We start from the raw sequence: 18,124 nt of genomic DNA on the forward strand, positions 1-18,124 counted from the left end.
GAGGCGGGCCCCTCTAGGAGAGGGGAGGAGTCGTCCTCCTCGGACTCGTCAGAGGACGAGTCTGAGTCCAGTTCTTCTGGCCACAGTTCTCCTGGCTCAGAAGAAAAACATAGCCGCCTACAAGAGGCGAGACGTTCTCATGCAGTTGAGAAGGGGGACAATTGGGCGGAGCCGTCCGCCTCTTACAGAGAGGAAAACGCCCCCTACTACTGCAGGGTACCCCGGGGCCGGATCGCAACCATGCAAGACAACGTGGCGAGCTTTATTGCTAACCACAAAATGGGCCCGGAGTTTTTACTGTTTGTGCCGGATCCAGAAGATACTGTCGTCTGGCCGGCTGGTACCAGCTATGGTGACGGCTGCTTTGGCTGCTATGTGGCGGCCATCAAAGCTGGACTGCGCTTCCCATTACATCCGGCTGTTCAGCGGATTTTAGATGGGTATGATCTGGGGTTATGGCAGTTAGCCCCCAACTCCTGGGTCAACGTACTCGGCTATGTGGCCGGGTGCGAACTGAACGGGGTGGAGCCAAGCTTTGAGGCTTTCGCCCACATGAACTATCTCAGCCGGACCCCTAAGTCGGGAGGTACAGGCTGGTATCAATTAACAAGCCATAGGGGTTACCTCATGACGAGAGGTAAGGCAAACAAATGGAAGGATTGGCGGAACACCTTCCTTATTATCGAGGGTTCAGACACGGAGCTGAACAAACACTTTAACAAGTGGAATAGGGATCCGCCTCTTCTCGCAGGCGGCCGCAGCATGCCGCCTGTTCCCCCAAAGGCTAAAAAAGAGATCCTAGACAAAGGACTCTTCAAAGTAGAGACTAGGGTGAACTCTACTTCAGGGGTACGAGAGCAAGTACCCCTAAACTGCGTCCCGAGCTTCAAGTGGCTCTATGACGAGTACTTTTTGGCCGCCTGTGGCCTCAGCAGTCGGTGCTCTAGAGGTAGCCGGCCTGACGAATACTCTGTTTTTTCACGCCTTGTTTACTTGGGATTTTTACTAACTTTGCTGCTTATTTCTTGCAGCTGACGCCATGAGTAAAATAACAGCATCTAAGACTGCGGCGGCCATGCTGCGGGTCTCGCTAATGAAGCAGTCGTATGCCGAATCCCCCAACAAGGAGGCACCCTTGGTAAGCTTTGAAAACTCTTCCCCTTTTAGTTGTCTTATGCATATACTAACTCTTTTTGTTTTCAGTCTGGCACTCCAAGGGCTTCTTCCTCGCAACAGCCGGACCCCAAGGCCCGGAGGACGACTGTTGCAAGCTCTCCTGGGTCTTCCAGGAAAACAGTGGCGGCTGAGAAGCAGCCGGCCACTTCTTCAAAAACCCAGGCGGGGCCGCCTAGATGTATGGACACTCACTTGTAAAACTTACCCCTGCTTCCTTCTTGATTAGGTCTAACTTGTTTTATCCTTTCACTTAATGCAGCCGGCCCCCAGGGACTTGACTTGGTTGAGGTAGCCAAGTCTATGGTTAAAGTAGTTCCTCCATCTGACAGGGAGGCGGTCAGGGGTGCCGGCACCCTTGACCTTGATGGAATTTCAGGGGTCCTTGCTGAGGTATACTTAGTATATTTTTGAGCTTTTGAGTTCTAGGACGCCTGTTAACTTTTTATCTGGAAACTGACGCCTGTTTTTCTTTGTACTTAGGCCCTGCTCCGAGTCAACAGCCTACGCAAGCCGATTGATCGGAAAAACAAAGAGGTAAAGGCCGCAAAGGCTATGGCCGCCTCCAGCTGTGATAAGGCAATGTTTCAAATTGCCCAAAATGAAGTACTGACCATTGATCTTCTTTATTATCAGGCGCAGGCGACCGCCGCTGTTCGGGCTCAGCTAGAGGCGGCCCAAAAGAAGGTTGACGAGCTGGAGGGGACCGTCACCAACCTTAAAGCCGAGCTGAAACCCCTTCGCCAAAAAATGCACTCTTACGAAGCCATGGAGAAATCTTTGGCCAACGTAAAAGAACGCCTGGTGAACCAGGAGAAGAGTCTTACCCAAGAGCTCTCGGATAAGGCCGAGCAAGAGAAACAAGAGCTCGTCCGGGAGATGGTGGAAGACTCCGCTCAAATCCAACGCATGACCTGGGAACGACTGTTCCCCAGTGCCGACTTTGCCTCATGGGAAAGAACGTATCGCCAGTGTTCGGAAATATATAATCAACAGATCCTGGCGGCTGCTGAAGAAGAGGCGTTGGACGGTGCGTTGGAGGAGGAAGAGCCGGTTGTGGCGCTTGTGCCACTTGGGGGTAAGGCATCAAAAGAAGGTGCAGCCAAGGCCGAGTCCAGCAAGAAAAGTGCTGACCAGGCGGCCGCTGCTGATACTGAACTGCCCCCTTCTTAAGCTTCAAGTATTTTTTCTTTTCACGGCCTGCGTGCCGTTTGCTTTGTAATTACCCGGCCAGGAGTATCGGAGGAGGCGGATGATGCTAATTTCGAAAGTGCATCTGCCTGGTTGTTTTCTGATCTCGGCACTTGGATCAGATGGAAATCCTCAAGGGGGCCGACTGCTTGTCGGACCGCCTGTAAATACTTGATCATGGCCGGATGTGTTGCTTCGTATTCGCCATTGTACTGACTCACTATCAATTGTGAATCAGAACAGGCGTCTATTTTTCTTTCCCCTGCCGCCTTACACATGCGGATCCCGGCTAGTAAAGCTTCATATTCTGCCTCATTGTTTGAAGCCTGAAAACTGAAGCGTAGGGCATACTCGAACCTGTCGCCCTCTGGAGATTGACATACGACGCCTGCTCCACAACCATTTGAAGTAGAGCTTCCGTCCACATATACCTTCCAGACTTGGTCTGGAACTTGAGAGTCAGGAGGACGAGTCATCTCTACAATAAAATCAGCAAAGGCTTGCCCCTTCACTGCTTTTCTAGGCTCGAAAGTAATTTCGAGGCTCTGTATTTCTATGGCCCATTTGATCATTCGGCCTGACGACTCCATGATGGTAAGTGGCCGCTTGATAGGTTGGTCTGTATACACGACGACTACATGTGCCAAAAAGTAGGGTTTCAATTTTTTAACAGCCATGAAGAGTGCAAGACCAAATTTCTCCACTAGGGGATACCTCAACTCGGCATTTTTCAGTACGTGACTGACAAAGTAGACCGGGAGCTGACAGCCGTCCCTTTCAGCAAGGAGCACAGCGCTTAACGCATGATCAGAGACGACCAGGTACATGTAGAGATCTTCTTTGGGCAAAGGGCTGACCAGCCTCGGCAAGGAATGCAAGTGAACCTTTAATTTCTGGAAGGCGGCCTCAGCATCCGGCCCCCATTCGAACCTTGCCTTTTTCTTAATTGCCTGGAAAAAGTATAGGCATTTGTCGCCTGATCGGCTTAGGAATCTCCTCAAGGCCGCCAGACAACCCGTTAACTTCTGAACCTCTCGGACGGTACGAGGCGACTGCATGTCAATGACCCCCTGTACCTTCTCAGGGTTCGCCTCTATTCCTCTCTGATTGATAAGGAATCCGAGAAATTTCCCAGACTCAACTCCAAATACACATTTCTTGGGATTGAGCATGACATGGTGCCGCCTGAGTGTGGCGAACGTTTCTCGGAGGTCCGTCAGATGATCTTTCAGAAGTTTAGTTTTGACAATCATATCATCAATATATGCCTCGACGTTTCTCCCAATCTGATCAAAGAACACTGTGTTTATCATTCGTTGGAAGGTAGCCGGGGCATTCTTAAGACCAAACGGCATGACCGTGTAACAGTACAATCCCTGATCAGTGACGAAGGCCGTCTTCTCCTGATCTTTCTTCCATAAAGGAATTTGATGAAAACCAGAATAGGCGTCCATAAAACTCATCATGGCATGGCCGGCTGTTGAGTCGACCAGATTATCAATTTTAGGCAGAGGGTAACTGTCTTTGGGGCACGCCTTGTTCAAGTCTGTGTAGTCTACACACATTCGCCAGGTGCCATTCGGCTTTTTAACAAGCACCACATTTGCAACCCAGTCTGGGAAGTAACATTGCCGAATGAACCCTGCATCAAGTAATTTTTTGACTTCGGCGGCTGCCGCCTGACCTCTTTCTTCACCATGGTTCCGCTTCTTTTGCCGTACCGGCTTCTTTTTCGGATCCACAGCGAGTTTATGTACTGCCAGATCAGGACTAATGCCTGGCATTTCATGGACTTCAAATGCAAAGATGTCCTTGTATTCTTTCAACAGGTTGTGAAAGTCATCACCAAGGTTTCTCAAAGCATTCGTCCCAACTTTGACTGTTCGGTCAGGACGGGAGTCGTCTAATATCAGGTCCGCATGCTCACCAGCCGGCTGAGGTCGGAACTCATCCGGCCGGTCCTCTGCCAATGATTGCTATTTTCTTGCTTTTCTTGCGGACTCTGTCTGGGGTGCCTTTCTCTTTTTGTCGCCTGTTTCTTGAACAGGCGCACTCTCCTTGACGTTGTCAAGGTCTGTTTTTTCTCCACTTGACCCGGTGGCCATAACAGTGGGCTTGACATCCAAGAGATAGCACTCTCGGGCCATCCTCTGATCTCCCCTTAGGGAGCCGACTGTTCCATTATCCCTTTCAAACTTAAGCAGCATAAGTGACGGGATTATAACAGCCTTGGAATTATTCAGGGTTGGTCGACCCAGAATCATGTTGTAGGCCGAGAGTTCCTCTACTACTAGGAACCGGACTACCATGTGTCGTCCTTCCCCTTTTTCGCCCAGGTGAATGGGTAGGTCTACTCGTCCCAGTGGGTGGACGACTCCTCCTCCAAACCCTATTAAAGGGTGGGAGGCCGGATGTATGCAGTCCGTCTGATATTTCAGTTTTGACAGACATTTGCTGCTGATGAGATCTGAGGAGCTCCCGGTATCTATGAGGATTCGGCCAACTCTCTGGTTGGCCACTTTACATTCAATAACGAGAGGGTCGTCATGCGGCCCCCTTATTCCTCCTAGGTCCTCTTCAGTGATGACAATCTCAGGAAATGTATATTTGGACGGTTGTTCTTGGTGAACGGAATTTACATCTAACCGCCTTATATTATCTTTGTTGCCCCTAATAGTGGGGCCGCCTCCTGAGAAGCCGCCTGCAATAGTGTAGACGACTGCATCATCTGTATCGGAACTGTCGGCCTGTTGATTCTTTTTGGCCGACTGCTTTTTTGAGGAAGTGTTCCCTGTAGATTTCTTGACATAAGTGTCAAGATCACCTTGATCAGCCAAGCGGTCTAGGTACCGCATGAGACTGATGCAGTCATTGGTGTGATGACCAACGTCATCATGATAAGCACAGATTTTGTCTTGGTTCCGGTTGCTCGCAGAACCCTTCATGGGGAGCGGCTTCTCAATTGAGAGCCGTCCCTTTATTTCTTTTAGGATAAACTGGTTATCCTTGTTAAACACATACTTTGGGGAGTATGGTTTGAATTCTTTTTTCTTTTTCTGGGCCGGCTGTTTAGAGGAATCAGCTGCCCAGACCTCTTTTCTTTTCTCATCTTTGTTGGACGACTGTTTCTGTCGTCCCTCTCTTTTGTCGAACCTCTTCCCGTCCGACTGTTTCATCGTACACAAATCAGTTGCCTGTATATAGGCTTCTGCTTCAATCAAGGCCTCTTGAAGAGTTGCACCCTTTTTCGAACTAAATCAAATTTGAAGGTAGACCCGTCTTTGAGACCTCTAAAAAAGTCAGTATAAGCTACCTCATCCGGTAACCCTTGAATCTGTATTCTCATCAGGTTGAACCGCCTGATGTAGGAACGAAGCCCCTCCTTCTCGCCCTGCTGAATTGTTCCCAAATCAAGGGTCGTTTTCTTCGCAGGGATGTTCATGGCGAAGTTGGAGGCAAATAAGTAAGCAAGCGTCCTGAAGTTGTTTACACAACCAGTCGGCAGGTTGCCGAACCATTGCTGTGCAATTCCCTTGAGAGTCGCTGGGAAACACTTGCACCAAGTGGGATCATCCAACCCTTGAAGGTACATCAGGTTGGTGAATGCCATCAGATGGTCTTCTGGGTTAGTAGTGCCGTCATAGGCGCCTACTAGAACATTTTTTACTTTGGCCGGCTGAGCGGCTTCAGTAATTTCCTTGGAGAAGGCCGACGGCTGTTCACCAAGTCTAAGCAGCCGTAGCTGCCAGTCCGTAGGTTGGACGTTTTTTGCTGCAGGTCCACCAAATGGAGGTGGCTGCATAAAATACTGTTGTTGCGGCACAAATGGTAAGTTTGGTACCGCCTGGGCACTATGAAAGCCGGACTGACGGGAGGTGCCGCCTGACTGACTCTCATGGTACGACTGAGTATGCCTCATCGAGGCATTTCGCAAACTGTCCTGAAAATTTGAAGTAGAAGCCGACTCTGATAATCGGTCACTCCTCTTCTGCTCTAGCAGGTGCCGAGCATCTGTGAACGTTTGCTTTGACCCGTCCGCCTGAATATGACGAACCGGTTTCCTATTTCCCGTAGGATAACGGAGTTTTGTGAAATCAAGAGCAGGCGGCTCCCGCTTCTTGGATTTAGGATGGGGAGTCGCCTCTCGCCCTTGAACTGGCTTCCTCTTCAGTGAAGTGGAAGGTTTCTTGGCCGACTGCTCTTTGACTGAAGCAGGCGGTTTTTTGTTGATCAACTCTTGGATCTCTCCCTTGAAGTCCCTCATGAAGGTCATGAGTTCGTTCCTTGTGATGGGAGCAGACCCATCAGTCGGCTGTTGCCGAGCAAGCGGTGCGCCTGCTGGCTCGCTTCCTGTTTGAAGACACTCCCGTTCCCTCATTTCGGTATGACGGGTACGTCGGGCCTTTAGGGTCCCGTCTGGAGCTGTATGAGTTTCAACTTCAAATTCACTTTCGGTATCATGGTCCGACTGAACTTGAGGGTCGTCTAGGTGACGCCTCTCTTCTGGAGTCGGTACAGACTTGGATGCCATCTCTGAAGTACTCTCCCCACAGACGGCGCCAAATGTTTCGGGGTTTTCTGATGTCCTGCGGGAGAGTTACAATTCCGAGACTGGAACCGGACGCCTGTACCTGCAAAATAACGGAGACTCCTGAGAGCTCCGCCTCCAACGGTCAAGTTAGTACCTGATTAAGGAGTAATTAATACAGAAGTTAAAGTAATGAGATCTCTCTAGGTGAGAGTGCTCAGTGTTGGTAATCTGCGTCGTTAGCGAGATTAGCCGGTTGTTAATAACTCTGTTCTTCTCTGCTTGATCTCTTGATTATTCGATTCTGTGATTAATGAGGATTAATCGAGTATTTATAGCCTTGAGAAGCGTGCAACTCTCTAGGTTTAAGGTAAACCTAGGGCTGACCGGGCCTCTAGACTGGACTGGGCCTTGATGGCCGGTTTTCCCATTTGGCATGGGCGGACACGTGGCGTGTCTTAAGTGGTCCGTAGAGGACGTATCTGTGACTGACACGTGGCAGGCTCCTGTTGTCCTTCGTGAAGGACACGTGGCGGAACCTGGTTGGTCCATTTGTCAGAAGGTGATTGGTGGATAAAAATCCCCTAATCAGAATGGTTTTGGTCTTCTAGAACATTCTAGAAGGTCTTATCATTCTTAATTCAATTAGGATTCTTCAGAGTTTTAATCAAGATCAAATAGCATTTTCGACTGAAATTATATTATTTTATCTTCCAGTACGGGAATTTTATCAGAATTTCGAAAACGCGTTAAAAGCCAGTTTGGCGTCCAACCCTAGGCCTTGGCGCTTGGAACCAGGATTGGCGCCAGACGCCAGCCATTGGCGCCTGGCGCTAGCCACTGGTCCTGGCGCCAATGAGCCAGGGCAGGCGCCAAGTTGTTTTTGCGATCTTCAGACTCTGTTTTGATAAATTATCTTTTTTGGATGTTTTTCTCTATAAATATCGTATCAAAACTCCGTTTTCATGGACGAATTAACCATCTATCTTCACCATCTACAATCATCATTCATCAACAATCACCAACATTCACCAATTCTCCTTATTCTTAAGTCTTCATCATTCACCAATTATCATTCATCTAATTCTTCGCAATTCATTCATTCATCATCTTTATTTCATCAATTCTCGATAACATTAATCTTTTAGATTCTTTCTTTCTTGCTTTTTCATACAAAATTCCGCATTCACAAGATCTTGAAACACCTAGCCATATTCGAAGTTGCCTTCGCTCTAGACGTGAAAGGTTTTAATTTCTGAGGGTTTGGTCCCAAATCTCTATTTTTTAATTTAATTGTTTTGATTATTATTTTCCTTGAAGTTACTAACGTGTGTATTTTGTAATTAGAAAGAGGTACGAGGTATCCAAGTAAGTACTTTATTGATTTATTGATTTTATGATGTAGACATCATGTTTATATTGTTATTTTGATTCCTAGTATCATGTCTAGGGTGTTTTTAATATCAAGCGTGATTAAAAGTATGATGCTTCCTATGTTCTTTCTAACATTTATGATTATAATTTATGATGATTATTTATTATGTTGCTTGATATGCATATATATTTTATATTGTTATTGCTTGATCACCTTTTATTGCACGTTAAAGGGAATTGGTATTTGCAATCACGCTTAATAAGATAATTAATAATCTTGTTAGGTTAATTGTGATTATAATTCAAGTGATCGCCAATAATAGTTTATTTGTGCATTAAATTCAACCAACATAGATTAAACAGGTTTAGGGTTAATCCTATTGATTGCATGTTAATCAGAAAGCGCACATGAATACGAGCAGAATAAAGTAGAGGCCTATTATTAGGGCAGGTTCAATCTCTTTTAGGTTGGATTTGTACCATCATCCCCGAACCCTTATTTGGTTCATGACCTTATGGAGTTGACAATCTCTTGGATCGTTAAGGGGTGTAACCTTCACCTCGTGAACGGTTTTGCAAGTTCCTTAAAAACTTGTTGGCGACTCTTTTGCTCTATCTTCTTCCCTTTTGGACGCCACTGTACTTTAGTGTATGATCACAGTGGGGTTCAAGCTAGTGGGATTTTTAAAGGCTTGAAACTATTCCCTACAGATCCTTACTCCTATGATATTTCCTAAAATATTGTGTATTAATTTGATATTTGTTGTACCTGTTAAAGGACTAACTCAACCAAAAGCTTAAGCTGATGGTTGAGGCCTAGGAATATGTTTTATACTCTATCACTCCCCCTCACATGAAAGGCCCTTTGGGCTTGAAATGTGGATGCAACACAGGCCCACCCTCACTCAACCAAAAGCTTAAGCTGATGGTTGAGGCCCAGGAATATGTTTTATATTCTATCATTACCATAAGTTATCTTATGCAATTCTCTCATAATGTTCCTTTTTTTAAATTATTATAAGAATTTCTTATCATATCATCACTAATGTATAAATTGAATCCTCCAAGCTACAACCAATCCCCAAGACAACAATGATAGTTGGAATTTCAACTTTTCATCAAGTATTGCGTCATATATGTGACACTGTGCAAAATCATACTAGCTACTCAGCTAGAGTCATGAATGCGATATCGAATATATATTTTTGGATAAAAATATTATTCTATTATTAAGTGAAACAAATACTTGAAATTCTTCCAAAAAAAATTAATTAGAATTTTATACAGAATATCCGAATATGTATATAGATGTCAAAAGTTATTGTTCATTAAACATTTAAACCAATTACAAAAATTTAATGACTACTACCCGTGCAACATATTTATATACCCCATCTATCCCTATTTTATTGGTATACTTTAACCAGCACAATATTTTATACAAATTTAATGGACTTTTTTTTATGATAGTTAATAATCATATTTTTAAAAAAAATATATTTAGTGAATGGTAGTGTTATAATTATAAATAACTCAACAAATATATACTTAAAGCTAGTGTCAATTATGGTTGGAGCAAAAAAAAAACTTTTTAAAAAAAATTACAATGATAGTACGTTATTTTAATATATTATCTTAATTATATGAAGTATCTATTTGTCTTTTGTATAAAAAATCTAATATAAAATATATGAAAGATATATTAAATATTTTCATTGAATGCATATAGAGAATATACTTCGTATATAATTTCTAAAATTAATTTAAGGTTAAATTCTATAGCATATAAATAAATATTCATTAAGATTTAGCCGAAAAAATAAGGAAAATGAAAATGACGGGAAAATTTTTAACTAACGGATGACATAAATAAAATTTTTGCATATAGAATTATAATTTTTCAATATAGAATTATCATAATTATAAATAAATTACTTATTTATAATTTTCAATACATATCTTATAAAACTATAATATTTGCATCATAAAATTGTTAAAAAAAAGTTTTAAAACAAGATTTATTTATGATATATTTTAACCAATATAAGGTTAAATACTATAGCATATAAATAAATTTTCATGAAGATTTGGCTAGAAAATAAGCAAAAAAAAATAAGGAAAATAAAATTGGCGGGAACATTTTTAACCAATGGATGACATATTTGCATATAGAATTATAATTTTTGTATATAGAACTATCATAATTATAAATAAAATTATAGATAATTATAATTTTTAATACACATCTTATAAAACTATACTTTTTGCATCATAAAATTGTTAAAAAAAATGTTTTAAAACAAGATTTATGAATAACTATATACTAAAAGACACACCAATAATGACACGTGTCATCTCCTGTTGTGTCCTTAGTAGATTTTTTTTTCTTCTTTTTGAAAAAAAAATCAATTATACTATAAAATCTTATACAAAAAAAGTTTTTTTTTATATAGGTTAATAGCAAAGATAATTTCTTTAAATAAAAAATATTTGATATACCTTTCCACACAAACATTTATGACTTTAATACGGAGTAGAAAAAATGAACATAATTTACTGTAAAAAAGTATTCATATTTTTTCCCCTAATAAAAATACTGTGTATATTTATTAATTAGAATTCACATCAAAGTAGTGTGTATATTTATTAATTTTTTTAGAGGTTTTTTTTGTTGTAAAATAACAATTTATAATGAAAAGTTGCTACTATTTTTTTAAAATAACCGTGCATGACACGGGACCTAAACTAGTTTATAATATATTTTAACTAATTATGAGTACTTAAAAGTATAGAATTAAATAATAACAATAAAAAAAATTAACTTTCCAAAATCATTTTTTTTAACTACACACATACCTAAATTTGTTATGATTTATAAATCCTAAATAAAATAAGATATGAATACATGTTAGACCATGTTCTCTTCTCTTCATTATTTTTTTTAAAGAAATCTGTTCTCTTCACCATGTTTTTTCTAAACTGAAATTATTATTATTGAACTGAAATGTCACATATGATTTCGCTTATCTTAATAAAATAGTACACAATTAAGTAAGGTTCTCTTTAGAACATAAGAATAATCCTTTCATTTTACAATAAAAAATAACAAAGGGTTCAACATCATCAACAAATAAATTGTGTAGTTGTGTAACATTATTGATGAATATATTTTATATATATTTTATTCCCCGTTCTATGGTCATATTTGTTTTTATTTGAGCTCTGCTATAATACCCCATATTTTCATACGTATTTTATAATTAATTAATTAAGAATTATTTTATAAAAGGGTATTTTAGTAAATTCATTATTTGGAGCCAAAATAATATTTGAATTTTGGCGTCAAATATAAGTATTCAATCATTTGAATAATTAATTATTTTTGGATTTCTAAATTAATAATATAGGTTTAATTATCTTTTTTTAAGGTCGGTCCATACTTTATTATACTAACTATTTCAAGAAAAATATCTAATATACATTATGTACTTAACTAATTTTGATATTATCTAAAATATTTATTATTCAATTATTTTTGTAACACCCCCAAATTACTCTCTAATATTAACAATAATAATCCAACTTTAGGGAGTAACAAAGGAGTATTACCGCCACGTGATTACGTAAGGCTTAACAGAGTTTTGCAGCGGAAAATAGTACTTATCTTTTATTAATAATAATAGTAATAATAATAGTTTGATACACTTTCAAAGTAGCTACACCACTCATACTATGTATACTAAATTAAACCAGGTGATCACCGCCCATCATTCCCAATGCAGCACATAGTTCACGTTGTCCGATCGCCATCACCTACCTACTTATCAAAATGATAAGTAGGGCCAAGTCAAAACAAAAAAAATACGTATTAGCCAAAATGCTATGTACATACAAATGCTAGACATGTAAAATCAATTTAATTAATTAAATATGCTTTCGAAGAGATTTAACTTTAATAAATCATAATTTATCCAAACCATTCCTGAATAGAAATTCATGTATAAAAACTTGTCAGAAGAACCAATTTCCAAAATAACCAACTTTCCAAAGATAATTCCGAATAGGATGGAACAGTCCATATTTTCATAAATCATTTTCCCATCTAAGTGTGCACACCCCCCAAGCTAGTAACTACTTTACATAGTGCTATCAAGGGGAAAGACTAGGTTATACAAAGTCCATAGTCTTCAACTTACTCCGCATAGTGGGAATTAAAAATCCGAAGATCCAAGGGATAAATCATGATAAACAAACTTTCCAACATCCCATACTCGGGATAAATAGAAACGATAAACTTCCTTGAATATCAATACAAGTTTATAATCAACCATATAAAATATTTTAACATTTGAGATTAAACGATTAAAACATGCTTCACCGAAATATATTTCACAATTATTTAAACATGGTTCAAAATCACTTAACATGTAAAACACGTTGCATATAAAAGCCACTTTCTAAAAAAATCTAGTCACGTGTACGTATCTTGATCTTTGAACACAATTACGGAGCTCCTAATTTCGAACCCGAAATTCCTCCTATAACAAACCAATAATCCTAATCAAATACTTTTCAACCCATAGACACAAGGACTTAGACTGTCGACTTTGACTAGTTGTGCATGAACAATTTATTATCATAACCTTTTTATAAAATTAACACTTGTATTTATGAAATTATCTTTAATAATCCATAATAATAATAAGAATAATAATAATAGGAAGTAGTAGTACTATACGTAAGCAAATAAGTAGTACTTATATATGTGAATAGTAGTAGTAGTAGTAGTTTGAGCAAGTATTTGTTGTAGCTAGTAGCAAACAGCAACAACTACGATAACAACAACAATAATTATAACAACGATAATAATAATAATAATAATAATAATAATAATAATAATAATAATAATAATAATAATAATAATAATAATAATAATAATAATAATAATAATAATAATAATAATAATAGGAAGTAGTAATAGTAGTACATAGATATAGGAGTAATAGTAGTAGTACCTAGTATATATAGTAGTATGCAAGTAGCAAAAGTAAGTAATAATAATGCTTAGAATAATGAAAGTAGCTCATAAAATCTAATCATACGTTCTTTAGGATAGAAATAAGGAGTGCATTAGTATGTATTATACTAGGATATGCCATATTAGAGAAGGAGACAACTTACTGAAGGTATAACAAGGACCAATTTGGTCTACTTTTAGTTGAAGCAAGGCTACGAATGAAGAGAGGAAATATGGGAGGAAAAAAGAGGGGGGCTGCCGGGGTGGATGTTTGGGCGGTAATAGGGCGGCAGAGGATCACCAGCCAGGGGATGGGTGGCTGGTGGTGCACAGCCTGGTGGTGATGCGAAGGAGAAGGAAGCTAGTAGGAAGGAGAAAGTAAGAAGAGGAGCTTAGAGGAGGAAATGGAGTGAAGTAGTGATATGCTCCCAATCTCCCATGGCTATTTATAGAAGTGTCTTGATACTATGTCATCCATATTCTTAAATGTAAGAGGCAAGTGGGCAAGTGGGTGGGTTTTCCCCCTCTTGCCGACATGCTCTAGATTTTTTTTTATATATAATTATTGTTTCGGGGTTTTCTGATGTCCTGCGGGAGAGTTACAATTCTGAGACTGGAACCGGACGTCTGTACCTGCAAAACAAACGGATGCTCCGGACGATTGGAGATCCGCCTCCGACGGTCAAGTTAGTACTTGATTAAGGAGTAATTAATGCGGAAATAAAAGTAATTGGGTCTCTCTAGGTGAGAGTGTTAAATGTGCGTCCTCTCCCTTAATGAGGATTAATGGGCATATTTATATGCCTTGGGATGCGTGCCAGTACTAGGTTTAGGTTAAACCTAAGGCTGACTGGGCCTCCAACAATGATTGGGCCTTGTTGGCCGGTTTTCCCATTTGGCATGGGTGGACACGTGTCACATTGCAATTGGTCCAAGGAGGACGAATCTCTTGATGACACGTGGCAGGCTCCTATTGGCCTACATGAAGGACACGTGGCGAAACCTGGCTGGCCCACGTGTCGGATGCTGATTGGTGGATAAAAATCCCCTAATCATTTGCCCCTCACAGGTGGCACGTGACTGGTCACGTGTTACCTGTGACAGGTGTCGCACCGTGACAGGTGACGGCCTGCTACAGGTGTCACTCGGTGAAAGGCCGAGAGATTCTCTCGCCCAAATTTTGAATTTTGGAAGTGACCCTTCGCCTTCTCACTTTGCCTATATAAGGGTGTGTTGACTTCAGTCATTTTCACACTTGAGAACTTTTTAGAGAGAACATTCGGACCCCTGAACTTGCTCTGACATTCCGGACTCTTTCTGCCTACCGCCTGCTCTGACAAGCCGGCTACTCAGGATTTTCAGAACTCCGTCAACTTCACTCGTTTAGGTAACCGTCGGTTCTCTTACTCTTAATTTTCTCTTTATTTTATTCTTTTTTGAAATGGCACCACGGAAGCATACGACACGACCTAGGTTAGTGATCAGCCGGTCACCGGGGACGGCTGAATCTAGGACTAGGAGTGCCGCCTGCCCTTTTCCGGACCCATCTTTGCCCTTTATACAAAGTCCGACTGTCTCTGTGTCTATGCAGAACATGATGGCCAGAACAAAAAGAACTGCTAGGATCTCGAACTCAGACGGCTCCTCCCACAGGGTGCCGATTAGTGAAACATCTGACCAGGCGCCAGATGTGGAAGTGAACCAAGGCGGCTTGACAGCCGACAGTACTGAGGGAGGGGTCAAGGTGACCCCTTCCAATTTTACAGTTGACATGTCTACATCTCTCCTACTCCTTTTGAAGGAGAGAAGGCGGGCCCCTTTGGGAGAGAGGAGGAGTCGTCCTCTTCGGACTCGTCAGAGGACGAATCCGAGTCTAGTTCTTCTGGTCATGCTTCTCTGGACACGGAAGAGAAAAACAACCGCCTACAAGAGGCGAGGCTTTCTCACGCAGTTGAGAAGGGGGGACAATTGGGCGGAGCCATCCGCCTCTTACCGAGAGCAAAATACCCTTACTACTGCACTGTCCCACGGGGCCGGATCACGGCCATGCAAGAGAGAGTGGGGAGCTTTATTGCGAACCACACAATGGGCCCCGACTTTTTAGTTTTCGTGCCGGATCCAGAAGACACAGTCGTCTGGCCGGCTGGTACTAGTTATGATAGCGCCTGCTTTGGCTGCTACGAGGCGGCCATCAGGGCTGGGCTGCGCTTCCCACTACATCCGGCTGTTAAGCGGATCTTGGATGGGTATGAGTTGGGGTTATGGCAGTTAGCCCCAAACTCCTGGGTCAACGTACTCGGCTATGTGGCCGGGTGCGAACTGCACGGGGTGGAGCCAAACTTCGAGGCTTTCGCCCACATGAACTACCTCAGCCGGACCCCTAAGGCAGGCGGTACCGGCTGGTATCAATTGACGAGCCACAGAGGCTACCTCATGACAAGAGGTAAAGCAAACAAGTGGAAGGATTGGCGAAGCACCTTCCTTATCATTGAAAGTTCAGACACAGAGCTGAACAAGCGCTTCAACAGGTGGAACAGGGATCCGCCTCTTCTTGCAGGCAGCCGCAGCATGCTGCCTGTTCCCCCTAAAGCCAAGAAAGAGATCCTGGATAAAGGAATCTTTAAAGTAGAGTCGAGGGTCGACTCTACTACAGGGGTACGAGTGCAAGTACCCCTACACTGCGTCCCGAGATTCAAATGGCTCTATGACGAGTACTTTCTGGCCGCCTGTGGCCTTAGCAGTCGGTGTTCAAGAGGTAGCCTGCCTGTCGAATACTCTTTTTTGCCATGAGTTACCGTTTATCTTTTTATTAACTTGGTATCTTGTCTTTGTAGCGGACGCCATGAGCAAGATCACCGCTTCCAAGACTGCGGCGACCATGTTGCGAGCCTCTATTATGCAACAATCCTAAACCGACTCCCCCAAAAAGGGGGCGCCGTTGGTGAGCTCCGAACCTTTCACTCTCTTTTTGGAGTTGGGTTTATGCATATACTGACCGAGTGTTTTTTTTTTTCAGACGGGAAATCCAAGAACCTCTTCTTCCCAACAGCCGGACTCCAAGACCCGGAGGACGACTGTTGCGAGCTCTCCTGGTTCTGTCAGGAAACATGCGGCGGCTGAGAAGCAGCCGGCCACTCCTTCTAAAACTCCAGCTGGGCCACCTAGAAGTATGAAATTGTCCTTGTAAATTTTAGACTTTCTCCCTTCTTTACTAGGTCTAATCCGTTTATCTATGCTTGATGCAGCCGGCCCTCAGGAGCCTGACTTGGTCGAGGTGGCCAAGTCTATGATCAAGGCCGTTCCTCCAGCTGAAAGGGAGGCGGTCCTTGTTGAGGTATACTTAGCATATTTTTGAGTATTTGAATTCTAGGACGCCTGTTTTTTTTGTTTGGAAACTGACGCCTGTTCCCTTTTTACTTAGGCCCTTCTCCGAGTGAACGGCCTCCGTAAGCCGCTTGACAGAAAGAACAAAGAGGTAAAGGCCGCAAAAGCTATGGCCGCCTCTGACTGTGATAAGACAATGTTTCAAATTGCCCAAAATGAGGTCCTGACAATTGACATTCTTTATTATCAGGCGCAGGCTACTTCTGCCATCCGGGCTCAGTTAGAGGTGGCCTAAAAGAAATAGCGAGCTGGAGGCGACCATCAACAATCTCAAGGCCGAGCTGAGACCTCTTCGCCAAAAGATGTCCTCATACGAAACCTTGGAGAAATCCTTGGCGAACGTAAAGGAACGGTGGTGACCCAGGAGAAGAGTCTTACTCAGGAGCTCTCGGAAAAGGCCAAGCAAGAAAAGAAAGAGCTGGTCCGGGAGATGATGGAAGACTCTGCTCAAATCCAGCGCATGACCTGGGGCCGCCTCTTCCCCAATGCCTACTATTCCTCCTGGGAAAAAACGTACCGCCAGTGTTCTGATAGATATAATCAAGAGATCCTGGCGGCTGCTGAGGACGAGGCGTTGGAGGAGGAGGAACCGGTAGTGGCGCTTGTGCCGCTTGGGGGTAATGTATCGAAGAAAGATGCAGCCGAAGCCGAGTCAAGCAAGAAGAGTGCTGACCAGGCGGCAGCTGCTAATATTGAAGATCTGCCCCCTTCTTAAGCTTTATGTCTTCTTTCCACGGCCTGCGTGCCGTTTGTTTGTATTTACCCGGCCAAGGGGCCGGGGTTCTGAATATTTGGCCGGTCTTTAATGACCGGCTTCTTTTTATGCCAAAATATTTCATTTTTGTTTTGTTTCAAATTTGTTTAAGTATCGAATATTCTGATATCCAATTGCACACTATACCGACTGTTTAGCATGGCCGATAGTTGCGGAAAGGTACGAGAGATAGTTAGTCACACTACCTATGCCCCTGGACGACTGGTTGTTTGTTCCCATGCTAAGCGATCAGTCGGCCACTTTAAGGAATGGATTTTTTCAACCAAGTAGGAAGGTGGTTTCCTACCTGCCTTGTTTGTGTTTTAAGCTGGAGACTCTAGTCGGTCCAGGCCGTCTGTTCCCCGCCAATTTTAATCTAGTGTAACCAGGCGCTGTATGAACAACTTTTTAGTTCATACTAAATTTTTAAGGAGTGACCAAGTAAACATGATTGTTACCTAGTCGCCAAGTGACTGAGTAGTAGAGGTATCAAGCGGTGGGTACCGGTTGTTCCCCTTTATTCGCCAATGTTTGTTGGCTATTAACTCATAAGATACCAACTGTTTTTATCCCAAGTAGTTCAGTCGGTCGGCTGACACGGATGGTTACTGCGAACACTTGTTTGACCTGATTAGTCAGTTAAGTGAGAGGTATCCTTGTCCGAGAAACGGCTACGTGGTTGTCTTGGTTAGACAGTCGTATA

Source organism: Chenopodium quinoa, unplaced genomic scaffold, assembly GCF_001683475.1.
Source record: "Chenopodium quinoa cultivar QQ74 unplaced genomic scaffold, ASM168347v1, whole genome shotgun sequence".
In the NCBI taxonomy this organism is placed as follows: Eukaryota; Viridiplantae; Streptophyta; class Magnoliopsida; order Caryophyllales; family Amaranthaceae; genus Chenopodium; species Chenopodium quinoa.